The sequence below is a fragment of the Heliangelus exortis genome, chromosome 9 (assembly GCF_036169615.1).
Source record: "Heliangelus exortis chromosome 9, bHelExo1.hap1, whole genome shotgun sequence".
Classification (NCBI taxonomy): Eukaryota; Metazoa; Chordata; class Aves; order Apodiformes; family Trochilidae; genus Heliangelus; species Heliangelus exortis.
Window position 1 is genome coordinate 8,495,175 of NC_092430.1, and position 25,354 is coordinate 8,520,528.

At 65.1% G+C, this 25,354-nt stretch overlaps 20 non-coding genes across 20 annotated transcripts; all 20 read right to left on the minus strand.

Annotated features, from left to right (window-relative positions):
• Positions 1-778: 778 nt before the first annotated feature.
• LOC139800174 (5S ribosomal RNA) lies at positions 779-897 on the minus strand. The gene has a single exon (XR_011727615.1). It is a non-coding gene; the product is annotated as a 5S ribosomal RNA (ribosomal RNA).
• Positions 898-2,075: 1,178 nt separating this feature from the next.
• On the minus strand, positions 2,076-2,194 carry LOC139800186 (5S ribosomal RNA). The gene has a single exon (XR_011727626.1). It is a non-coding gene; the product is annotated as a 5S ribosomal RNA (ribosomal RNA).
• A 1,160-nt stretch (positions 2,195-3,354) lies between these two features.
• On the minus strand, positions 3,355-3,473 carry LOC139800194 (5S ribosomal RNA). Its single transcript, XR_011727635.1, has one exon. It is a non-coding gene; the product is annotated as a 5S ribosomal RNA (ribosomal RNA).
• A 1,160-nt stretch (positions 3,474-4,633) lies between these two features.
• LOC139800196 (5S ribosomal RNA) lies at positions 4,634-4,752 on the minus strand. The gene has a single exon (XR_011727636.1). It is a non-coding gene; the product is annotated as a 5S ribosomal RNA (ribosomal RNA).
• A 1,159-nt stretch (positions 4,753-5,911) lies between these two features.
• Positions 5,912-6,030, minus strand: LOC139800163 (5S ribosomal RNA). Its single transcript, XR_011727605.1, has one exon. It is a non-coding gene; the product is annotated as a 5S ribosomal RNA (ribosomal RNA).
• A 1,159-nt stretch (positions 6,031-7,189) lies between these two features.
• On the minus strand, positions 7,190-7,308 carry LOC139800164 (5S ribosomal RNA). The gene has a single exon (XR_011727606.1). It is a non-coding gene; the product is annotated as a 5S ribosomal RNA (ribosomal RNA).
• A 1,160-nt stretch (positions 7,309-8,468) lies between these two features.
• LOC139800165 (5S ribosomal RNA) lies at positions 8,469-8,587 on the minus strand. Its single transcript, XR_011727607.1, has one exon. It is a non-coding gene; the product is annotated as a 5S ribosomal RNA (ribosomal RNA).
• Positions 8,588-9,746: 1,159 nt separating this feature from the next.
• LOC139800166 (5S ribosomal RNA) lies at positions 9,747-9,865 on the minus strand. Its single transcript, XR_011727608.1, has one exon. It is a non-coding gene; the product is annotated as a 5S ribosomal RNA (ribosomal RNA).
• A 1,177-nt stretch (positions 9,866-11,042) lies between these two features.
• On the minus strand, positions 11,043-11,161 carry LOC139800167 (5S ribosomal RNA). The gene has a single exon (XR_011727609.1). It is a non-coding gene; the product is annotated as a 5S ribosomal RNA (ribosomal RNA).
• Positions 11,162-12,320: 1,159 nt separating this feature from the next.
• Positions 12,321-12,439, minus strand: LOC139800169 (5S ribosomal RNA). Its single transcript, XR_011727610.1, has one exon. It is a non-coding gene; the product is annotated as a 5S ribosomal RNA (ribosomal RNA).
• Positions 12,440-13,598: 1,159 nt separating this feature from the next.
• Positions 13,599-13,717, minus strand: LOC139800170 (5S ribosomal RNA). The gene has a single exon (XR_011727611.1). It is a non-coding gene; the product is annotated as a 5S ribosomal RNA (ribosomal RNA).
• Positions 13,718-14,876: 1,159 nt separating this feature from the next.
• Positions 14,877-14,995, minus strand: LOC139800171 (5S ribosomal RNA). Its single transcript, XR_011727612.1, has one exon. It is a non-coding gene; the product is annotated as a 5S ribosomal RNA (ribosomal RNA).
• A 1,159-nt stretch (positions 14,996-16,154) lies between these two features.
• Positions 16,155-16,273, minus strand: LOC139800162 (5S ribosomal RNA). The gene has a single exon (XR_011727604.1). It is a non-coding gene; the product is annotated as a 5S ribosomal RNA (ribosomal RNA).
• Positions 16,274-17,433: 1,160 nt separating this feature from the next.
• LOC139800172 (5S ribosomal RNA) lies at positions 17,434-17,552 on the minus strand. Its single transcript, XR_011727613.1, has one exon. It is a non-coding gene; the product is annotated as a 5S ribosomal RNA (ribosomal RNA).
• A 1,153-nt stretch (positions 17,553-18,705) lies between these two features.
• On the minus strand, positions 18,706-18,824 carry LOC139800173 (5S ribosomal RNA). The gene has a single exon (XR_011727614.1). It is a non-coding gene; the product is annotated as a 5S ribosomal RNA (ribosomal RNA).
• A 1,183-nt stretch (positions 18,825-20,007) lies between these two features.
• Positions 20,008-20,126, minus strand: LOC139800175 (5S ribosomal RNA). The gene has a single exon (XR_011727616.1). It is a non-coding gene; the product is annotated as a 5S ribosomal RNA (ribosomal RNA).
• A 1,159-nt stretch (positions 20,127-21,285) lies between these two features.
• LOC139800176 (5S ribosomal RNA) lies at positions 21,286-21,404 on the minus strand. Its single transcript, XR_011727617.1, has one exon. It is a non-coding gene; the product is annotated as a 5S ribosomal RNA (ribosomal RNA).
• A 1,159-nt stretch (positions 21,405-22,563) lies between these two features.
• On the minus strand, positions 22,564-22,682 carry LOC139800177 (5S ribosomal RNA). The gene has a single exon (XR_011727618.1). It is a non-coding gene; the product is annotated as a 5S ribosomal RNA (ribosomal RNA).
• Positions 22,683-23,835: 1,153 nt separating this feature from the next.
• On the minus strand, positions 23,836-23,954 carry LOC139800178 (5S ribosomal RNA). Its single transcript, XR_011727619.1, has one exon. It is a non-coding gene; the product is annotated as a 5S ribosomal RNA (ribosomal RNA).
• Positions 23,955-25,125: 1,171 nt separating this feature from the next.
• LOC139800179 (5S ribosomal RNA) lies at positions 25,126-25,244 on the minus strand. The gene has a single exon (XR_011727620.1). It is a non-coding gene; the product is annotated as a 5S ribosomal RNA (ribosomal RNA).
• Positions 25,245-25,354: the final 110 nt, after the last annotated feature.

The following is a 25,354-nucleotide window of genomic DNA, read 5'->3' on the forward strand; positions in this document are numbered from 1 at the left end:
TCCACACAGCACACCCCTACACAGCGCTCTCCAGCCCCGACCCCTCGCCTTGCCGCCCGACACCGGCACCGACACTCTCCTGACACCCCCCGACACCAAACCCGGGGGCACCCACACCCCGTGGCAAAACCAATGCCCGACACCCCCACTACACACAAAACGGGGCCCCATCCCCCGGCAAAACGCGGCACGGACCCGCGACCCGGCACCCCAAGATGAAACACCCCCTCCCACGAGACCCAGAAACCCAAAGCGGGGGACACGACACACCCCTCGCGTTCCCCGACCAAAGGACCCTCCCACCACCCCCCGAGGGAAAACCGGGCCATGACCCGGAACCCCTCGCAACATTCTGCGGCAGCGCCACCGCCCAACCCCGCCCCCCGCACCCCGCCCCCGGCAACACAACGGGACAGGGCACGAGGACCCCGAACCCCTCACGTTCCCCCCACCGAAGAATCCTCCCGCAACCCTCCGAGAGCAAAACGGGGGGTGCCCCGCGCCCCTCCCACCCTCCTGCAGCCGAACACCCACCTGCAGAGCCCCGGCACAAAATCCGGAGTCGCGCCCGCACTCCAGGCACCCCCATCTCCAACCCCCGGCCCACAACACCCCGACACTCGATCCTGAGAAAAGACCCTCCGGACAGATCCCCGGAACTAAAAGGGGAACGCCCGCCAGAGCCCAAGCAGCCAAAGCACCCTCGCAGCCCCCCGAGCCCGCAAAAACAAGAGAGGAGCCGTCCTGCTCCCCCCGCACCCCGTTCCCCGCTGGCAAAAGCCTACAGCACCCGGTATTCCCAGGCGGTCTCCCATCCAAGTACTAACCGGGCCCGACCCTGCTTAGCTGCCGAGATCAGACGAGATCGGGCGTTCTCAGGGTGGTATGGCCGTAGGCACCCCTGCCCCCGCCAACACCCCTCTTCACGCACACCCACAACACACACTGCCTCCACGCTCGCCGCAAACACAAAACACCCACAACAGCCAACAACACAAGCACACGCACACGCACACGCACACGAACACGCACACGCACACGCACACCCCAACAACAGCGCTTCACCACGCAAAACAACCCTCCTCAGACAACACACGAGCGCCCGGAAACAACCCACACAAAAAAATCACACCCTCAGCTAACGACAACAACAACAAAAGCACACGCAAACACCCGCCCCACAACCGCAGGAACAACGCGCGCCTCTAACATCCCCACACACAACCGCACGCCGCCTACAAACACCCGGCACCAACAACAACAACACCACCGACGCGGGCCATGCCCCGCACACACCCACACAGCACACCCCTACACAGCGCTCTCCAGCCCCGACCCCTCGCCTTGCCGCCCGACACCGGCACCGACACTCTCCTGACACCCCCCGACACCAAACCCGGGGGCACCCACACCCCGTGGCAAAACCAATGCCCGACACCCCCACTACACACAAAACGGGGCCCCATCCCCCGGCAAAACGCGGCACGGACCCGCGACCCGGCACCCCAAGATGAAACACCCCCTCCCACGAGACCCAGAAACCCAAAGCGGGGGACACGACACACCCCTCGCGTTCCCCGACCAAAGGACCCTCCCACCACCCCCCGAGGGAAAACCGGGCCATGACCCGGAACCCCTCGCAACATTCTGCGGCAGCGCCACCGCCCAACCCCACCCCCCGCACCCCGCCCCCGGCAACACAACGGGACAGGGCACGAGGACCCCGAACCCCTCACGTTCCCCCCCACCGAAGAATCCTCCCGCAACCCTCCGAGAGCAAAACGGGGGGTGCCCCGCGCCCCTCCCACCCTCCTGCAGCCGAACACCCACCTGCAGAGCCCCGGCACAAAATCCGGAGTCGCGCCCGCACTCCAGGCACCCCCATCTCCAACCCCCGGCCCACAACACCCCGACACCCGATCCTGAGAAAAGACCCTCCGGACAGATCCCCGGAACTAAAAGGGGAACGCCCGCCAGAGCCCAAGCAGCCAAAGCACCCTCGCAGCCCCCCCGAGCCCGCAAAAACAAGAGAGGAGCCGTCCTGCTCCCCCCGCACCCCGTTCCCCGCCGGCAAAAGCCTACAGCACCCGGTATTCCCAGGCGGTCTCCCATCCAAGTACTAACCGGGCCCGACCCTGCTTAGCTGCCGAGATCAGACGAGATCGGGCGTTCTCAGGGTGGTATGGCCGTAGGCACCCCTGCTCCCGCCAACACCCCTCTTCACGCACACCCACAACACACACCGCCTCCACGCTCGCCGCAAACACAAAACACCCACAACAGCCAACAACACAAGCACACGCACACGCACACGCACACGCACACCCCAACAACAGCGCTTCACCACGCAAAACAACCCTCCTCAGACAACACACGAGCGCCCGGAAACAACCCACACAAAAAAATCACACCCTCAGCTAACGACAACAACAACAAAAGCACACGCAAACACCCGCCCCCACAACCGCAGGAACAACGCGCGCCTCTAACATCCCCACACACAACCGCACGCCGCCTACAAACACCCGGCACCAACAACAACAACACCACCGATGCGGGCCATGCCCCGCACACACCCACACAGCACACCCCTACACAGCGCTCTCCAGCCCCGACCCCTCGCCTTGCCGCCCGACACCGGCACCGACACTCTCCTGACACCCCCCGACACCAAACCCGGGGGCACCCACCCCCCGTGGCAAAACCAATGCCCGACACCCCCACTACACACAAAACGGGGCCCCATCCCCCGGCAAAACGCGGCACGGACCCGCGACCCGGCACCCCAAGATGAAACACCCCCTCCCACGAGACCCAGAAACCCAAAGCGGGGGACACGACACACCCCTCGCGTTCCCCGACCAAAGGACCCTCCCACCACCCCCCGAGGGAAAACCGGGCCATGACCCGGAACCCCTCGCAACATTCTGCGGCAGCGCCACCGCCCAACCCCACCCCCCGCACCCCGCCCCCGGCAACACAACGGGACAGGGCACGAGGACCCCGAACCCCTCACGTTCCCCCCACCGAAGAATCCTCCCGCAACCCTCCGAGAGCAAAACGGGGGGTGCCCCGCGCCCCTCCCACCCTCCTGCAGCCGAACACCCACCTGCAGAGCCCCGGCACAAAATCCGGAGTCGCGCCCGCACTCCAGGCACCCCCATCTCCAACCCCCGGCCCACAACACCCCGACACCCGATCCTGAGAAAAGACCCTCCGGACAGATCCCCGGAACTAAAAGGGGAACGCCCGCCAGAGCACAAGCAGCCAAAGCACCCTCGCAGCCCCCCCGAGCCCGCAAAAACAAGAGAGGAGCCGTCCTGCTCCCCCCGCACCCCGTTCCCCGCCGGCAAAAGCCTACAGCACCCGGTATTCCCAGGCGGTCTCCCATCCAAGTACTAACCGGGCCCGACCCTGCTTAGCTGCCGAGATCAGACGAGATCGGGCGTTCTCAGGGTGGTATGGCCGTAGGCACCCCTGCTCCCGCCAACACCCCTCTTCACGCACACCCACAACACACACCGCCTCCACGCTCGCCGCAAACACAAAACACCCACAACAGCCAACAACACAAGCACACGCACACGCACACGCACACGCACACCCCAACAACAGCGCTTCACCACGCAAAACAACCCTCCTCAGACAACACACGAGCGCCCGGAAACAACCCACACAAAAAAATCACACCCTCAGCTAACGACAACAACAACAAAAGCACACGCAAACACCCGCCCCACAACCGCAGGAACAACGCGCGCCTCTACCATCCCCACACACAACCGCACGCCGCCTACAAACACCCGGCACCAACAACAACAACACCACCGACGCGGGCCATGCCCCGCACACACCCACACAGCACACCCCTACACAGCGCTCTCCAGCCCCGACCCCTCGCCTTGCCGCCCGACACCGGCACCGACACTCTCCTGACACCCCCCGACACCAAACCCGGGGGCACCCACACCCCGTGGCAAAACCAATGCCCGACACCCCCACTACACACAAAACGGGGCCCCATCCCCCGGCAAAACGCGGCACGGACCCGCGACCCGGCACCCCAAGATGAAACACCCCCTCCCACGAGACCCAGAAACCCAAAGCGGGGGACACGACACACCCCTCGCGTTCCCCGACCAAAGGACCCTCCCACCACCCCCCGAGGGAAAACCGGGCCATGACCCGGAACCCCTCGCAACATTCTGCGGCAGCGCCACCGCCCAACCCCACCCCCCGCACCCCGCCCCCGGCAACACAACGGGACAGGGCACGAGGACCCCGAACCCCTCACGTTCCCCCCACTGAAGAATCCTCCCGCAACCCTCCGAGAGCAAAACGGGGGGTGCCCCGCGCCCCTCCCACCCTCCTGCAGCCGAACACCCACCTGCAGAGCCCCGGCACAAAATCCGGAGTCGCGCCCGCACTCCAGGCACCCCCATCTCCAACCCCCGGCCCACAACACCCCCGACACTCGATCCTGAGAAAAGACCCTCCGGACAGATCCCCGGAACTAAAAGGGGAACGCCCGCCAGAGCCCAAGCAGCCAAAGCACCCTCGCAGCCCCCCCGAGCCCGCAAAAACAAGAGAGGAGCCGTCCTGCTCCCCCCGCACCCCGTTCCCCGCCGGCAAAAGCCTACAGCACCCGGTATTCCCAGGCGGTCTCCCATCCAAGTACTAACCGGGCCCGACCCTGCTTAGCTGCCGAGATCAGACGAGATCGGGCGTTCTCAGGGTGGTATGGCCGTAGGCACCCCTGCTCCCGCCAACACCCCTCTTCACGCACACCCACAACACACACCGCCTCCACGCTCGCCGCAAACACAAAACACCCACAACAGCCAACAACACAAGCACACGCACACGCACACGCACACGCACACCCCAACAACAGCGCTTCACCACGCAAAACAACCCTCCTCAGACAACACACGAGCGCCCGGAAACAACCCACACAAAAAAATCACACCCTCAGCTAACGACAACAACAACAAAAGCACACGCAAACACCCGCCCCACAACCGCAGGAACAACGCGCGCCTCTAACATCCCCACACACAACCGCACGCCGCCTACAAACACCCGGCACCAACAACAACAACACCACCGACGCGGGCCATGCCCCGCACACACCCACACAGCACACCCCTACACAGCGCTCTCCAGCCCCGACCCCTCGCCTTGCCGCCCGACACCGGCACCGACACTCTCCTGACACCCCCCGACACCAAACCCGGGGGCACCCACCCCCCGTGGCAAAACCAATGCCCGACACCCCCACTACACACAAAACGGGGCCCCATCCCCCGGCAAAACGCGGCACGGACCCGCGACCCGGCACCCCAAGATGAAACACCCCCTCCCACGAGACCCAGAAACCCAAAGCGGGGGACACGACACACCCCTCGCGTTCCCCGACCAAAGGACCCTCCCACCACCCCCCGAGGGAAAACCGGGCCATGACCCGGAACCCCTCGCAACATTCTGCGGCAGCGCCACCGCCCAACCCCACCCCCCGCACCCCGCCCCCGGCAACACAACGGGACAGGGCACGAGGACCCCGAACCCCTCACGTTCCCCCCACCGAAGAATCCTCCCGCAACCCTCCGAGAGCAAAACGGGGGGTGCCCCGCGCCCCTCCCACCCTCCTGCAGCCGAACACCCACCTGCAGAGCCCCGGCACAAAATCCGGAGTCGCGCCCGCACTCCAGGCACCCCCATCTCCAACCCCCGGCCCACAACACCCCGACACTCGATCCTGAGAAAAGACCCTCCGGACAGATCCCCGGAACTAAAAGGGGAACGCCCGCCAGAGCCCAAGCAGCCAAAGCACCCTCGCAGCCCCCCCGAGCCCGCAAAAACAAGAGAGGAGCCGTCCTGCTCCCCCCGCACCCCGTTCCCCGCCGGCAAAAGCCTACAGCACCCGGTATTCCCAGGCGGTCTCCCATCCAAGTACTAACCGGGCCCGACCCTGCTTAGCTGCCGAGATCAGACGAGATCGGGCGTTCTCAGGGTGGTATGGCCGTAGGCACCCCTGCTCCCGCCAACACCCCTCTTCACGCACACCCACAACACACACCGCCTCCACGCTCGCCGCAAACACAAAACACCCACAACAGCCAACAACACAAGCACACGCACACGCACACGCACACGCACACCCCAACAACAGCGCTTCACCACGCAAAACAACCCTCCTCAGACAACACACGAGCGCCCGGAAACAACCCACACAAAAAAATCACACCCTCAGCTAACGACAACAACAACAAAAGCACACGCAAACACCCGCCCCACAACCGCAGGAACAACGCGCGCCTCTACCATCCCCACACACAACCGCACGCCGCCTACAAACACCCGGCACCAACAACAACAACACCACCGACGCGGGCCATGCCCCGCACACACCCACACAGCACACCCCTACACAGCGCTCTCCAGCCCCGACCCCTCGCCTTGCCGCCCGACACCGGCACCGACACTCTCCTGACACCCCCCGACACCAAACCCGGGGGCACCCACCCCCCGTGGCAAAACCAATGCCCGACACCCCCACTACACACAAAACGGGGCCCCATCCCCCGGCAAAACGCGGCACGGACCCGCGACCCGGCACCCCAAGATGAAACACCCCCTCCCACGAGACCCAGAAACCCAAAGCGGGGGACACGACACACCCCTCGCGTTCCCCGACCAAAGGACCCTCCCACCACCCCCCGAGGGAAAACCGGGCCATGACCCGGAACCCCTCGCAACATTCTGCGGCAGCGCCACCGCCCAACCCCACCCCCCGCACCCCGCCCCCGGCAACACAAGGGGACAGGGCACGAGGACCCCGAACCCCTCACGTTCCCAACACCGAAGAATCCTCCCGCAACCCTCCGAGAGCAAAACGGGGGGTGCCCCGCGCCCCTCCCACCCTCCTGCAGCCGAACACCCACCTGCAGAGCCCCGGCACAAAATCCGGAGTCGCGCCCGCACTCCAGGCACCCCCATCTCCAACCCCCGGCCCACAACACCCCGACACTCGATCCTGAGAAAAGACCCTCCGGACAGATCCCCGGAACTAAAAGGGGAACGCCCGCCAGAGCCCAAGCAGCCAAAGCACCCTCGCAGCCCCCCCGAGCCCGCAAAAACAAGAGAGGAGCCGTCCTGCTCCCCCCGCACCCCGTTCCCCGCCGGCAAAAGCCTACAGCACCCGGTATTCCCAGGCGGTCTCCCATCCAAGTACTAACCGGGCCCGACCCTGCTTAGCTGCCGAGATCAGACGAGATCGGGCGTTCTCAGGGTGGTATGGCCGTAGGCACCCCTGCTCCCGCCAACACCCCTCTTCACGCACACCCACAACACACACCGCCTCCACGCTCGCCGCAAACACAAAACACCCACAACAGCCAACAACACAAGCACACGCACACGCACACGCACACGCACACCCCAACAACAGCGCTTCACCACGCAAAACAACCCTCCTCAGACAACACACGAGCGCCCGGAAACAACCCACACAAAAAAATCACACCCTCAGCTAACGACAACAACAACAAAAGCACACGCAAACACCCGCCCCACAACCGCAGGAACAACGCGCGCCTCTAACATCCCCACACACAACCGCACGCCGCCTACAAACACCCGGCACCAACAACAACAACACCACCGACGCGGGCCATGCCCCGCACACACCCACACAGCACACCCCTACACAGCGCTCTCCAGCCCCGACCCCTCGCCTTGCCGCCCGACACCGGCACCGACACTCTCCTGACACCCCCCCGACACCAAACCCGGGGGCACCCACACCCCGTGGCAAAACCAATGCCCGACACCCCCACTACACACAAAACGGGGCCCCATCCCCCGGCAAAACGCGGCACGGACCCGCGACCCGGCACCCCAAGATGAAACACCCCCTCCCACGAGACCCAGAAACCCAAAGCGGGGGACACGACACACCCCTCGCGTTCCCCGACCAAAGGACCCTCCCACCACCCCCCGAGGGAAAACCGGGCCATGACCCGGAACCCCTCGCAACATTCTGCGGCAGCGCCACCGCCCAACCCCGCCCCCCGCACCCCGCCCCCGGCAACACAACGGGACAGGGCACGAGGACCCCGAACCCCTCACGTTCCCCCCACCGAAGAATCCTCCCGCAACCCTCCGAGAGCAAAACGGGGGGTGCCCCGCGCCCCTCCCACCCTCCTGCAGCCGAACACCCACCTGCAGAGCCCCGGCACAAAATCCGGAGTCGCGCCCGCACTCCAGGCACCCCCATCTCCAACCCCCGGCCCACAACACCCCGACACTCGATCCTGAGAAAAGACCCTCCGGACAGATCCCCGGAACTAAAAGGGGAACGCCCGCCAGAGCCCAAGCAGCCAAAGCACCCTCGCAGCCCCCCCGAGCCCGCAAAAACAAGAGAGGAGCCGTCCTGCTCCCCCCGCACCCCGTTCCCCGCCGGCAAAAGCCTACAGCACCCGGTATTCCCAGGCGGTCTCCCATCCAAGTACTAACCGGGCCCGACCCTGCTTAGCTGCCGAGATCAGACGAGATCGGGCGTTCTCAGGGTGGTATGGCCGTAGGCACCCCTGCTCCCGCCAACACCCCTCTTCACGCACACCCACAACACACACCGCCTCCACGCTCGCCGCAAACACAAAACACCCACAACAGCCAACAACACAAGCACACGCACACGCACACGCACACGCACACCCCAACAACAGCGCTTCACCACGCAAAACAACCCTCCTCAGACAACACACGAGCGCCCGGAAACAACCCACACAAAAAAATCACACCCTCAGCTAACGACAACAACAACAAAAGCACACGCAAACACCCGCCCCACAACCGCAGGAACAACGCGCGCCTCTACCATCCCCACACACAACCGCACGCCGCCTACAAACACCCGGCACCAACAACAACAACACCACCGACGCGGGCCATGCCCCGCACACACCCACACAGCACACCCCTACACAGCGCTCTCCAGCCCCGACCCCTCGCCTTGCCGCCCGACACCGGCACCGACACTCTCCTGACACCCCCCGACACCAAACCCGGGGGCACCCACACCCCGTGGCAAAACCAATGCCCGACACCCCCACTACACACAAAACGGGGCCCCATCCCCCGGCAAAACGCGGCACGGACCCGCGACCCGGCACCCCAAGATGAAACACCCCCTCCCACGAGACCCAGAAACCCAAAGCGGGGGACACGACACACCCCTCGCGTTCCCCGACCAAAGGACCCTCCCACCACCCCCCGAGGGAAAACCGGGCCATGACCCGGAACCCCTCGCAACATTCTGCGGCAGCGCCACCGCCCAACCCCGCCCCCCGCACCCCGCCCCCGGCAACACAACGGGACAGGGCACGAGGACCCCGAACCCCTCACGTTCCCCCCACCGAAGAATCCTCCCGCAACCCTCCGAGAGCAAAACGGGGGGTGCCCCGCGCCCCTCCCACCCTCCTGCAGCCGAACACCCACCTGCAGAGCCCCGGCACAAAATCCGGAGTCGCGCCCGCACTCCAGGCACCCCCATCTCCAACCCCCGGCCCACAACACCCCGACACTCGATCCTGAGAAAAGACCCTCCGGACAGATCCCCGGAACTAAAAGGGGAACGCCCGCCAGAGCCCAAGCAGCCAAAGCACCCTCGCAGCCCCCCCGAGCCCGCAAAAACAAGAGAGGAGCCGTCCTGCTCCCCCCGCACCCCGTTCCCCGCTGGCAAAAGCCTACAGCACCCGGTATTCCCAGGCGGTCTCCCATCCAAGTACTAACCGGGCCCGACCCTGCTTAGCTGCCGAGATCAGACGAGATCGGGCGTTCTCAGGGTGGTATGGCCGTAGGCACCCCTGCTCCCGCCAACACCCCTCTTCACGCACACCCACAACACACACTGCCTCCACGCTCGCCGCAAACACAAAACACCCACAACAGCCAACAACACAAGCACACGCACACGCACACGCACACGAACACGCACACGCACACGCACACCCCAACAACAGCGCTTCACCACGCAAAACAACCCTCCTCAGACAACACACGAGCGCCCGGAAACAACCCACACAAAAAAATCACACCCTCAGCTAACGACAACAACAACAAAAGCACACGCAAACACCCGCCCCACAACCGCAGGAACAACGCGCGCCTCTAACATCCCCACACACAACCGCACGCCGCCTACAAACACCCGGCACCAACAACAACAACACCACCGACGCGGGCCATGCCCCGCACACACCCACACAGCACACCCCTACACAGCGCTCTCCAGCCCCGACCCCTCGCCTTGCCGCCCGACACCGGCACCGACACTCTCCTGACACCCCCCGACACCAAACCCGGGGGCACCCACACCCCGTGGCAAAACCAATGCCCGACACCCCCACTACACACAAAACGGGGCCCCATCCCCCGGCAAAACGCGGCACGGACCCGCGACCCGGCACCCCAAGATGAAACACCCCCTCCCACGAGACCCAGAAACCCAAAGCGGGGGACACGACACACCCCTCGCGTTCCCCGACCAAAGGACCCTCCCACCACCCCCCGAGGGAAAACCGGGCCATGACCCGGAACCCCTCGCAACATTCTGCGGCAGCGCCACCGCCCAACCCCACCCCCCGCACCCCGCCCCCGGCAACACAACGGGACAGGGCACGAGGACCCCGAACCCCTCACGTTCCCCCCACCGAAGAATCCTCCCGCAACCCTCCGAGAGCAAAACGGGGGGTGCCCCGCGCCCCTCCCACCCTCCTGCAGCCGAACACCCACCTGCAGAGCCCCGGCACAAAATCCGGAGTCGCGCCCGCACTCCAGGCACCCCCATCTCCAACCCCCGGCCCACAACACCCCGACACCCGATCCTGAGAAAAGACCCTCCGGACAGATCCCCGGAACTAAAAGGGGAACGCCCGCCAGAGCCCAAGCAGCCAAAGCACCCTCGCAGCCCCCCCGAGCCCGCAAAAACAAGAGAGGAGCCGTCCTGCTCCCCCCGCACCCCGTTCCCCGCCGGCAAAAGCCTACAGCACCCGGTATTCCCAGGCGGTCTCCCATCCAAGTACTAACCGGGCCCGACCCTGCTTAGCTGCCGAGATCAGACGAGATCGGGCGTTCTCAGGGTGGTATGGCCGTAGGCACCCCTGCTCCCGCCAACACCCCTCTTCACGCACACCCACAACACACACCGCCTCCACGCTCGCCGCAAACACAAAACACCCACAACAGCCAACAACACAAGCACACGCACACGCACACGCACACGCACACCCCAACAACAGCGCTTCACCACGCAAAACAACCCTCCTCAGACAACACACGAGCGCCCGGAAACAACCCACACAAAAAAATCACACCCTCAGCTAACGACAACAACAACAAAAGCACACGCAAACACCCGCCCCACAACCGCAGGAACAACGCGCGCCTCTAACATCCCCACACACAACCGCACGCCGCCTACAAACACCCGGCACCAACAACAACAACACCACCGATGCGGGCCATGCCCCGCACACACCCACACAGCACACCCCTACACAGCGCTCTCCAGCCCCGACCCCTCGCCTTGCCGCCCGACACCGGCACCGACACTCTCCTGACACCCCCCGACACCAAACCCGGGGGCACCCACCCCCCGTGGCAAAACCAATGCCCGACACCCCCACTACACACAAAACGGGGCCCCATCCCCCGGCAAAACGCGGCACGGACCCGCGACCCGGCACCCCAAGATGAAACACCCCCTCCCACGAGACCCAGAAACCCAAAGCGGGGGACACGACACACCCCTCGCGTTCCCCGACCAAAGGACCCTCCCACCACCCCCCGAGGGAAAACCGGGCCATGACCCGGAACCCCTCGCAACATTCTGCGGCAGCGCCACCGCCCAACCCCACCCCCCGCACCCCGCCCCCGGCAACACAACGGGACAGGGCACGAGGACCCCGAACCCCTCACGTTCCCCCCACCGAAGAATCCTCCCGCAACCCTCCGAGAGCAAAACGGGGGGTGCCCCGCGCCCCTCCCACCCTCCTGCAGCCGAACACCCACCTGCAGAGCCCCGGCACAAAATCCGGAGTCGCGCCCGCACTCCAGGCACCCCCATCTCCAACCCCCGGCCCACAACACCCCGACACCCGATCCTGAGAAAAGACCCTCCGGACAGATCCCCGGAACTAAAAGGGGAACGCCCGCCAGAGCACAAGCAGCCAAAGCACCCTCGCAGCCCCCCCGAGCCCGCAAAAACAAGAGAGGAGCCGTCCTGCTCCCCCCGCACCCCGTTCCCCGCCGGCAAAAGCCTACAGCACCCGGTATTCCCAGGCGGTCTCCCATCCAAGTACTAACCGGGCCCGACCCTGCTTAGCTGCCGAGATCAGACGAGATCGGGCGTTCTCAGGGTGGTATGGCCGTAGGCACCCCTGCTCCCGCCAACACCCCTCTTCACGCACACCCACAACACACACCGCCTCCACGCTCGCCGCAAACACAAAACACCCACAACAGCCAACAACACAAGCACACGCACACGCACACGCACACGCACACCCCAACAACAGCGCTTCACCACGCAAAACAACCCTCCTCAGACAACACACGAGCGCCCGGAAACAACCCACACAAAAAAATCACACCCTCAGCTAACGACAACAACAACAAAAGCACACGCAAACACCCGCCCCACAACCGCAGGAACAACGCGCGCCTCTACCATCCCCACACACAACCGCACGCCGCCTACAAACACCCGGCACCAACAACAACAACACCACCGACGCGGGCCATGCCCCGCACACACCCACACAGCACACCCCTACACAGCGCTCTCCAGCCCCGACCCCTCGCCTTGCCGCCCGACACCGGCACCGACACTCTCCTGACACCCCCCGACACCAAACCCGGGGGCACCCACACCCCGTGGCAAAACCAATGCCCGACACCCCCACTACACACAAAACGGGGCCCCATCCCCCGGCAAAACGCGGCACGGACCCGCGACCCGGCACCCCAAGATGAAACACCCCCTCCCACGAGACCCAGAAACCCAAAGCGGGGGACACGACACACCCCTCGCGTTCCCCGACCAAAGGACCCTCCCACCACCCCCCGAGGGAAAACCGGGCCATGACCCGGAACCCCTCGCAACATTCTGCGGCAGCGCCACCGCCCAACCCCACCCCCCGCACCCCGCCCCCGGCAACACAACGGGACAGGGCACGAGGACCCCGAACCCCTCACGTTCCCCCCACTGAAGAATCCTCCCGCAACCCTCCGAGAGCAAAACGGGGGGTGCCCCGCGCCCCTCCCACCCTCCTGCAGCCGAACACCCACCTGCAGAGCCCCGGCACAAAATCCGGAGTCGCGCCCGCACTCCAGGCACCCCCATCTCCAACCCCCGGCCCACAACACCCCGACACTCGATCCTGAGAAAAGACCCTCCGGACAGATCCCCGGAACTAAAAGGGGAACGCCCGCCAGAGCCCAAGCAGCCAAAGCACCCTCGCAGCCCCCCCGAGCCCGCAAAAACAAGAGAGGAGCCGTCCTGCTCCCCCCGCACCCCGTTCCCCGCCGGCAAAAGCCTACAGCACCCGGTATTCCCAGGCGGTCTCCCATCCAAGTACTAACCGGGCCCGACCCTGCTTAGCTGCCGAGATCAGACGAGATCGGGCGTTCTCAGGGTGGTATGGCCGTAGGCACCCCTGCTCCCGCCAACACCCCTCTTCACGCACACCCACAACACACACCGCCTCCACGCTCGCCGCAAACACAAAACACCCACAACAGCCAACAACACAAGCACACGCACACGCACACGCACACGCACACCCCAACAACAGCGCTTCACCACGCAAAACAACCCTCCTCAGACAACACACGAGCGCCCGGAAACAACCCACACAAAAAAATCACACCCTCAGCTAACGACAACAACAACAAAAGCACACGCAAACACCCGCCCCACAACCGCAGGAACAACGCGCGCCTCTAACATCCCCACACACAACCGCACGCCGCCTACAAACACCCGGCACCAACAACAACAACACCACCGACGCGGGCCATGCCCCGCACACACCCACACAGCACACCCCTACACAGCGCTCTCCAGCCCCGACCCCTCGCCTTGCCGCCCGACACCGGCACCGACACTCTCCTGACACCCCCCGACACCAAACCCGGGGGCACCCACCCCCCGTGGCAAAACCAATGCCCGACACCCCCACTACACACAAAACGGGGCCCCATCCCCCGGCAAAACGCGGCACGGACCCGCGACCCGGCACCCCAAGATGAAACACCCCCTCCCACGAGACCCAGAAACCCAAAGCGGGGGACACGACACACCCCTCGCGTTCCCCGACCAAAGGACCCTCCCACCACCCCCCGAGGGAAAACCGGGCCATGACCCGGAACCCCTCGCAACATTCTGCGGCAGCGCCACCGCCCAACCCCACCCCCCGCACCCCGCCCCCGGCAACACAACGGGACAGGGCACGAGGACCCCGAACCCCTCACGTTCCCCCCACCGAAGAATCCTCCCGCAACCCTCCGAGAGCAAAACGGGGGGTGCCCCGCGCCCCTCCCACCCTCCTGCAGCCGAACACCCACCTGCAGAGCCCCGGCACAAAATCCGGAGTCGCGCCCGCACTCCAGGCACCCCCATCTCCAACCCCCGGCCCACAACACCCCGACACTCGATCCTGAGAAAAGACCCTCCGGACAGATCCCCGGAACTAAAAGGGGAACGCCCGCCAGAGCCCAAGCAGCCAAAGCACCCTCGCAGCCCCCCCGAGCCCGCAAAAACAAGAGAGGAGCCGTCCTGCTCCCCCCGCACCCCGTTCCCCGCCGGCAAAAGCCTACAGCACCCGGTATTCCCAGGCGGTCTCCCATCCAAGTACTAACCGGGCCCGACCCTGCTTAGCTGCCGAGATCAGACGAGATCGGGCGTTCTCAGGGTGGTATGGCCGTAGGCACCCCTGCTCCCGCCAACACCCCTCTTCACGCACACCCACAACACACACCGCCTCCACGCTCGCCGCAAACACAAAACACCCACAACAGCCAACAACACAAGCACACGCACACGCACACGCACACGCACACCCCAACAACAGCGCTTCACCACGCAAAACAACCCTCCTCAGACAACACACGAGCGCCCGGAAACAACCCACACAAAAAAATCACACCCTCAGCTAACGACAACAACAACAAAAGCACACGCAAACACCCGCCCCACAACCGCAGGAACAACGCGCGCCTCTACCATCCCCACACACAACCGCACGCCGCCTACAAACACCCGGCACCAACAACAACAACACCACCGACGCGGGCCATGCCCCGCACACACCCACACAGCACACCCCTACACAGCGCTCTCCAGCCCCGACCCCTCGCCTTGCCGCCCGACACCGGCACCGACACTCTCCTGACACCCCCCGACACCAAACCCGGGGGCACCCACCCCCCGTGGCAAAACCAATGCCCGACACCCCCACTACACACAAAACGGGGCCCCATCCCCCGGCAAAACGCGGCACGGACCCGCGACCCGGCACCCCAAGATGAAACACCCCCTCCCACGAGACCCAGAAACCCAAAGCGGGGGACACGACACACCCCTCGCGTTCCCCGACCAAAGGACCCTCCCACCACCCCCCGAGGGAAAACCGGGCCATGACCCGGAACCCCTCGCAACATTCTGCGGCAGCGCCACCGCCCAACCCCACCCCCCGCACCCCGCCCCCGGCAACACAAGGGGACAGGGCACGAGGACCCCGAACCCCTCACGTTCCCAACACCGAAGAATCCTCCCGCAACCCTCCGAGAGCAAAACGGGGGGTGCCCCGCGCCCCTCCCACCCTCCTGCAGCCGAACACCCACCTGCAGAGCCCCGGCACAAAATCCGGAGTCGCGCCCGCACTCCAGGCACCCCCATCTCCAACCCCCGGCCCACAACACCCCGACACTCGATCCTGAGAAAAGACCCTCCGGACAGATCCCCGGAACTAAAAGGGGAACGCCCGCCAGAGCCCAAGCAGCCAAAGCACCCTCGCAGCCCCCCCGAGCCCGCAAAAACAAGAGAGGAGCCGTCCTGCTCCCCCCGCACCCCGTTCCCCGCCGGCAAAAGCCTACAGCACCCGGTATTCCCAGGCGGTCTCCCATCCAAGTACTAACCGGGCCCGACCCTGCTTAGCTGCCGAGATCTGACGAGATCGGGCGTTCTCAGGGTGGTATGGCCGTAGGCACCCCTGCTCCCGCCAACACCCCTCTTCACGCACACCCACAACACACACCGCCTCCACGCTCGCCGCAAACACAAAACACCCACAACAGCCAACAACACAAGCACACGCACACGCACACGCACACGCACACCCCAACAACAGCGCTTCACCACGCAAAACAACCCTCCTCAGACAACACACGAGCGCCCGGAAACAACCCACACAAAAAAATCACACCCTCAGCTAAAGACAACAACAACAAAATCACACGCAAACACCCGCCCCACAACCGCAGGAACAACGCGCGCCTCTAACATCCCCACACACAACCGCACGCCGCCTACAAACACCCGGCACCAACAACAACAACACCACCGACGCGGGCCATGCCCCGCACACACCCACACAGCACACCCCTACACAGCGCTCTCCAGCCCCGACCCCTCGCCTTGCCGCCCGACACCGGCACCGACACTCTCCTGACACCCCCCGACACCAAACCCGGGGGCACCCACCCCCCGTGGCAAAACCAATGCCCGACACCCCCACTACACACAAAACGGGGCCCCATCCCCCGGCAAAACGCGGCACGGACCCGCGACCCCGGCACCCCAAGATGAAACACCCCCTCCCACGAGACCCAGAAACCCAAAGCGGGGGACACGACACACCCCTCGCGTTCCCCGACCAAAGGACCCTCCCACCACCCCCCGAGGGAAAACCGGGCCATGACCCGGAACCCCTCGCAACATTCTGCGGCAGCGCCACCGCCCAACCCCACCCCCCGCACCCCGCCCCCGGCAACACAACGGGACAGGGCACGAGGACCCCGAACCCCTCACGTTCCCCCCACCGAAGAATCCTCCCGCAACCCTCCGAGAGCAAAACGGGGGGTGCCCCGCGCCCCTCCCACCCTCCTGCAGCCGAACACCCACCTGCAGAGCCCCGGCACAAAATCCGGAGTCGCGCCCGCACTCCAGGCACCCCCATCTCCAACCCCCGGCCCACAACACCCCGACACTCGATCCTGAGAAAAGACCCTCCGGACAGATCCCCGGAACTAAAAGGGGAACGCCCGCCAGAGCCCAAGCAGCCAAAGCACCCTCGCAGCCCCCCCGAGCCCGCAAAAACAAGAGAGGAGCCGTCCTGCTCCCCCCGCACCCCGTTCCCCGCCGGCAAAAGCCTACAGCACCCGGTATTCCCAGGCGGTCTCCCATCCAAGTACTAACCGGGCCCGACCCTGCTTAGCTGCCGAGATCAGACGAGATCGGGCGTTCTCAGGGTGGTATGGCCGTAGGCACCCCTGCTCCCGCCAACACCCCTCTTCACGCACACCCACAACACACACCGCCTCCACGCTCGCCGCAAACACAAAACACCCACAACAGCCAACAACACAAGCACACGCACACGCACACGCACACCCCAACAACAGCGCTTCACCACGCAAAACAACCCTCCTCAGACAACACACGAGCGCCCGGAAACAACCCACACAAAAAAATCACACCCTCAGCTAACGACAACAACAACAAAAGCACACGCAAACACCCGCCCCACAACCGCAGGAACAACGCGCGCCTCTAACATCCCCACACACAACCGCACGCCGCCTACAAACACCCGGCACCAACAACAACAACACCACCGACGCGGGCCATGCCCCGCACACACCCACACAGCACACCCCTACACAGCGCTCTCCAGCCCCGACCCCTCGCCTTGCCGCCCGACACCGGCACCGACACTCTCCTGACACCCCCCGACACCAAACCCGGGGGCACCCACACCCCGTGGCAAAACCAATGCCCGACACCCCCACTACACACAAAACGGGGCCCCATCCCCCGGCAAAACGCGGCACGGACCCGCGACCCGGCACCCCAAGATGAAACACCCCCTCCCACGAGACCCAGAAACCCAAAGCGGGGGACACGACACACCCCTCGCGTTCCCCGACCAAAGGACCCTCCCACCACCCCCCGAGGGAAAACCGGGCCATGACCAGGAACCCATCGCAACATTCTGCGGCAGCGCCACCGCCCAACCCCGCCCCCCGCACCCCGCCCCCGGCAACACAACGGGACAGGGCACGAGGACCCCGAACCCCTCACGTTCCCCCCACCGAAGAATCCTCCCGCAACCCTCCGAGAGCAAAACGGGGGGTGCCCCGCGCCCCTCCCACCCTCCTGCAGCCGAACACCCACCTGCAGAGCCCCGGCACAAAATCCGGAGTCGCGCCCGCACTCCAGGCACCCCCATCTCCAACCCCCGGCCCACAACACCCCGACACTCGATCCTGAGAAAAGACCCTCCGGACAGATCCCCGGAACTAAAAGGGGAACGCCCGCCAGAGCCCAAGCAGCCAAAGCACCCTCGCAGCCCCCCCGAGCCCGCAAAAACAAGAGAGGAGCCGTCCTGCTCCCCCCGCACCCCGTTCCCCGCTGGCAAAAGCCTACAGCACCCGGTATTCCCAGGCGGTCTCCCATCCAAGTACTAACCGGGCCCGACCCTGCTTAGCTGCCGAGATCAGACGAGATCGGGCGTTCTCAGGGTGGTATGGCCGTAGGCACCCCTGCTCCCGCCAACACCCCTCTTCACGCACACCCACAACACACACCGCCTCCACGCTCGCCGCAAACACAAAACACCCACAACAGCCAACAACACAAGCACACGCACACGCACACGCACACGCACACGAACACGCACACGCACACGCACACCCCAACAACAGCGCTTCACCACGCAAAACAACCCTCCTCAGACAACACACGAGCGCCCGGAAACAACCCACACAAAAAAATCACACCCTCAGCTAACGACAACAACAACAAAAGCACACGCAAACACCCGCCCCACAACCGCAGGAACAACACGCGCCTCTACCATCCCCACACACAACCGCACGCCGCCTACAAACACCCGGCACCAACAACAACAACACCACCGACGCGGGCCATGCCCCGCACACACCCACACAGCACACCCCTACACAGCGCTCTCCAGCCCCGACCCCTCGCCTTGCCGCCCGACACCGGCACCGACACTCTCCTGACACCCCCCGACACCAAACCCGGGGGCACCCACCCCCCGTGGCAAAACCAATGCCCGACACCCCCACTACACACAAAACGGGGCCCCATCCCCCGGCAAAACGCGGCACGGACCCGCGACCCGGCACCCCAAGATGAAACACCCCCTCCCACGAGACCCAGAAACCCAAAGCGGGGGACACGACACACCCCTCGCGTTCCCCGACCAAAGGACCCTCCCACCACCCCCCGAGGGAAAACCGGGCCATGACCCGGAACCCCTCGCAACATTCTGCGGCAGCGCCACCGCCCAACCCCACCCCCCGCACCCCGCCCCCGGCAACACAACGGGACAGGGCACGAGGACCCCGAACCCCTCACGTTCCCCCCACCGAAGAATCCTCCCGCAACCCTCCGAGAGCAAAACGGGGGGTGCCCCGCGCCCCTCCCACCCTCCTGCAGCCGAACACCCACCTGCAGAGCCCCGGCACAAAATCCGGAGTCGCGCCCGCACTCCAGGCACCCCCATCTCCAACCCCCGGCCCACAACACCCCGACACTCGATCCTGAGAAAAGACCCTCCGGACAGATCCCCGGAACTAAAAGGGGAACGCCCGCCAGAGCCCAAGCAGCCAAAGCACCCTCGCAGCCCCCCCGAGCCCGCAAAAACAAGAGAGGAGCCGTCCTGCTCCCCCCGCACCCCGTTCCCCGCCGGCAAAAGCCTACAGCACCCGGTATTCCCAGGCGGTCTCCCATCCAAGTACTAACCGGGCCCGACCCTGCTTAGCTGCCGAGATCAGACGAGATCGGGCGTTCTCAGGGTGGTATGGCCGTAGGCACCCCTGCTCCCGCCAACACCCCTCTTCACGCACACCCACAACACACACCGCCTCCACGCTCGCCGCAAACACAAAACACCCACAACAGCCAACAACACAAGCACACGCACACGCACACGCACACGCACACCCCAACAACAGCGCTTCACCACGCAAAACAACCCTCCTCAGACAACACACGAGCGCCCGGAAACAACCCACACAAAAAAATCACACCCTCAGCTAACGACAACAACAACAAAAGCACACGCAAACACCCGCCCCACAACCGCAGGAACAACGCGCGCCTCTACCATCCCCACACACAACCGCACGCCGCCTACAAACACCCGGCACCAACAACAACAACACCACCGACGCGGGCCATGCCCCGCACACACCCACACAGCACACCCCTACACAGCGCTCTCCAGCCCCGACCCCTCGCCTTGCCGCCCGACACCGGCACCGACACTCTCCTGACACCCCCCGACACCAAACCCGGGGGCACCCACCCCCCGTGGCAAAACCAATGCCCGACACCCCCACTACACACAAAACGGGGCCCCATCCCCCGGCAAAACGCGGCACGGACCCGCGACCCGGCACCCCAAGATGAAACACCCCCTCCCACGAGACCCAGAAACCCAAAGCGGGGGACACGACACACCCCTCGCGTTCCCCGACCAAAGGACCCTCCCACCACCCCCCGAGGGAAAACCGGGCCATGACCCGGAACCCCTCGCAACATTCTGCGGCAGCGCCACCGCCCAACCCCACCCCCCGCACCCCGCCCCCGGCAACACAACGGGACAGGGCACGAGGACCCCGAACCCCTCACGTTCCCCCCACCGAAGAATCCTCCCGCAACCCTCCGAGAGCAAAACGGGGGGTGCCCCGCGCCCCTCCCACCCTCCTGCAGCCGAACACCCACCTGCAGAGCCCCGGCACAAAATCCGGAGTCGCGCCCGCACTCCAGGCACCCCCATCTCCAACCCCCGGCCCACAACACCCCGACACTCGATCCTGAGAAAAGACCCTCCGGACAGATCCCCGGAACTAAAAGGGGAACGCCCGCCAGAGCCCAAGCAGCCAAAGCACCCTCGCAGCCCCCCCGAGCCCGCAAAAACAAGAGAGGAGCCGTCCTGCTCCCCCCGCACCCCGTTCCCCGCCGGCAAAAGCCTACAGCACCCGGTATTCCCAGGCGGTCTCCCATCCAAGTACTAACCGGGCCCGACCCTGCTTAGCTGCCGAGATCAGACGAGATCGGGCGTTCTCAGGGTGGTATGGCCGTAGGCACCCCTGCTCCCGCCAACACCCCTCTTCACGCACACCCACAACACACACCGCCTCCACGCTCGCCGCAAACACAAAACACCCACAACAGCCAACAACACAAGCACACGCACACGCACACGCACACGCACACCCCAACAACAGCGCTTCACCACGCAAAACAACCCTCCTCAGACAACACACGAGCGCCCGGAAACAACCCACACAAAAAAATCACACCCTCAGCTAAAGACAACAACAACAAAAGCACACGCAAACACCCGCCCCACAACCGCAGGAACAACGCGCGCCTCTAACATCCCCACACACAACCGCACGCCGCCTACAAACACCCGGCACCAACAACAACAACACCACCGACGCGGGCCATGCCCCGCACACACCCACACAGCACACCCCTACACAGCGCTCTCCAGCCCCGACCCCTCGCCTTGCCGCCCGACACCGGCACCGACACTCTCCTGACACCCCCCGACACCAAACCCGGGGGCACCCACACCCCGTGGCAAAACCAATGCCCGACACTCCCACTACACACAAAACGGGGCCCCATCCCCCGGCAAAACGCGGCACGGACCCGCGACCCGGCACCCCAAGATGAAACACCCCCTCCCACGAGACCCAGAAACCCAAAGCGGGGGACACGACACACCCCTCGCGTTCCCCGACCAAAGGACCCTCCCACCACCCCCCGAGGGAAAACCGGGCCATGACCCGGAACCCCTCGCAACATTCTGCGGCAGCGCCACCGCCCAACCCCACCCCCCGCACCCCGCCCCCGGCAACACAACGGGACAGGGCACGAGGACCCCGAACCCCTCACGTTCCCCCCACCGAAGAATCCTCCCGCAACCCTCCGAGAGCAAAACGGGGGGTGCCCCGCGCCCCTCCCACCCTCCTGCAGCCGAACACCCACCTGCAGAGCCCCGGCACAAAATCCGGAGTCGCGCCCGCACTCCAGGCACCCCCATCTCCAACCCCCGGCCCACAACACCCCGACACTCGATCCTGAGAAAAGACCCTCCGGACAGATCCCCGGAACTAAAAGGGGAACGCCCGCCAGAGCCCAAGCAGCCAAAGCACCCTCGCAGCCCCCCCGAGCCCGCAAAAACAAGAGAGGAGCCGTCCTGCTCCCCCCGCACCCCGTTCCCCGCCGGCAAAAGCCTACAGCACCCGGTATTCCCAGGCGGTCTCCCATCCAAGTACTAACCGGGCCCGACCCTGCTTAGCTGCCGAGATCAGACGAGATCGGGCGTTCTCAGGGTGGTATGGCCGTAGGCACCCCTGCTCCCGCCAACACCCCTCTTCACGCACACCCACAACACACACCGCCTCCACGCTCGCCGCAAACACAAAACACCCACAACAGCCAACAACACAAGCACACGCACACGCACACGCACACCCCAACAACAGCGCTTCACCACGCAAAACAACCCTCCTCAGACAACACACGAGCGCCCGGAAACAACCCACACAAAAAAATCACACCCTCAGCTAACGACAACAACAACAAAAGCACACGCAAACACCCGCCCCACAACCGCAGGAACAACGCGCGCCTCTAACATCCCCACACACAACCGCACGCCGCCTACAAACACCCGGCACCAACAACAACAACACCACCGACGCGGGCCATGCCCCGCACACACCCACACAGCACACCCCTACACAGCGCTCTCCAGCCCCGACCCCTCGCCTTGCCGCCCGACACCGGCACCGACACTCTCCTGACACCCCCCGACACCAAACCCGGGGGCACCCACACCCCGTGGCAAAACCAATGCCCGACACCCCCACTACACACAAAACGGGGCCCCATCCCCCGGCAAAACGCGGCACGGACCCGCGACCCGGCACCCCAAGATGAAACACCCCCTCCCACGAGACCCAGAAACCCAAAGCGGGGGACACGACACACCCCTCGCGTTCCCCGACCAAAGGACCCTCCCACCACCCCCCGAGGGAAAACCGGGCCATGACCCGGAACCCCTCGCAACATTCTGCGGCAGCGCCACCGCCCAACCCCACCCCCCGCACCCCGCCCCCGGCAACACAACGGGACAGGGCACGAGGACCCCGAACCCCTCACGTTCCCCCCACCGAAGAATCCTCCCGCAACCCTCCGAGAGCAAAACGGGGGGTGCCCCGCGCCCCTCCCACCCTCCTGCAGCCGAACACCCACCTGCAGAGCCCCGGCACAAAATCCGGAGTCGCGCCCGCACTCCAGGCACCCCCATCTCCAACCCCCGGCCCACAACACCCCGACACTCGATCCTGAGAAAAGACCCTCCGGACAGATCCCCGGAACTAAAAGGGGAACGCCCGCCAGAGCCCAAGCAGCCAAAGCACCCTCGCAGCCCCCCCGAGCCCGCAAAAACAAGAGAGGAGCCGTCCTGCTCCCCCCGCACCCCGTTCCCCGCCGGCAAAAGCCTACAGCACCCGGTATTCCCAGGCGGTCTCCCATCCAAGTACTAACCGGGCCCGACCCTGCTTAGCTGCCGAGATCAGACGAGATCGGGCGTTCTCAGGGTGGTATGGCCGTAGGCACCCCTGCTCCCGCCAACACCCCTCTTCACGCACACCCACAACACACACCGCCTCCACGCTCGCCGCAAACACAAAACACCCACAACAGCCAACAACACAAGCACACGCACACGCACACGCACACGCACACGCACACGCACACCCCAACAACAGCGCTTCACCACGCAAAACAACCCTCCTCAGACAACACACGAGCGCCCGGAAACAACCCACACAAAAAAATCACACCCTCAGCTAACGACAACAACAACAAAAGCACACGCAAACACCCGCCCCACAACCGCAGGAACAACGCGCGCCTCTACCATCCCCACACACAACCGCACGCCGCCTACAAACACCCGGCACCAACAACAACAACACCACCGACGCGGGCCATGCCCCGCACACACCCACACAGCACACCCCTACACAGCGCTCTCCAACCCCGACCCCTCGCCTTGCCGCCCGACACCGGCACCGACACTCTCCTGACACCCCCCGACACCAAACCCGGGGGCACCCACCCCCCGTGGCAAAACCAATGCCCGACACCCCCACTACACACAAAACGGGGCCCCATCCCCCGGCAAAACGCGGCACGGACCCGCGACCCGGCACCCCAAGATGAAACACCCCCTCCCACGAGACCCAGAAACCCAAAGCGGGGGACACGACACACCCCTCGCGTTCCCCGACCAAAGGACCCTCCCACCACCCCCCGAGGGAAAACCGGGCCATGACCCGGAACCCCTCGCAACATTCTGCGGCAGCGCCACCGCCCAACCCCACCCCCCGCACCCCGCCCCCGGCAACACAACGGGACAGGGCACGAGGACCCCGAACCCCTCACGTTCCCCCCACCGAAGAATCCTCCCGCAACCCTCCGAGAGCAAAACGGGGGGTGCCCCGCGCCCCTCCCACCCTCCTGCAGCCGAACACCCACCTGCAGAGCCCCGGCACGAAATCCGGAGTCGCGCCCGCACTCCAGGCACCCCCATCTCCAACCCCCGGCCCACAACACCCCGACACCCGATCCTGAGAAAAGACCCTCCGGACAGATCCCCGGAACTAAAAGGGGAACGCCCGCCAGAGCCCAAGCAGCCAAAGCACCCTCGCAGCCCCCCCGAGCCTGCAAAAACAAGAGAGGAGCCGTCCTGCTCCCCCCGCACCCCGTTCCCCGCCGGCAAAAGCCTACAGCACCCGGTATTCCCAGGCGGTCTCCCATCCAAGTACTAACCGGGCCCGACCCTGCTTAGCTGCCGAGATCAGACGAGATCGGGCGTTCTCAGGGTGGTATGGCCGTAGGCATTATTAATTTGGCGAATATTATTTTTGATTGTTTCATTGCAGTGCTTTTACACTTATAACTGCTATTATGTTTTTTTGTCTGCTCTTTATGACGTATTGAGTCCCACCA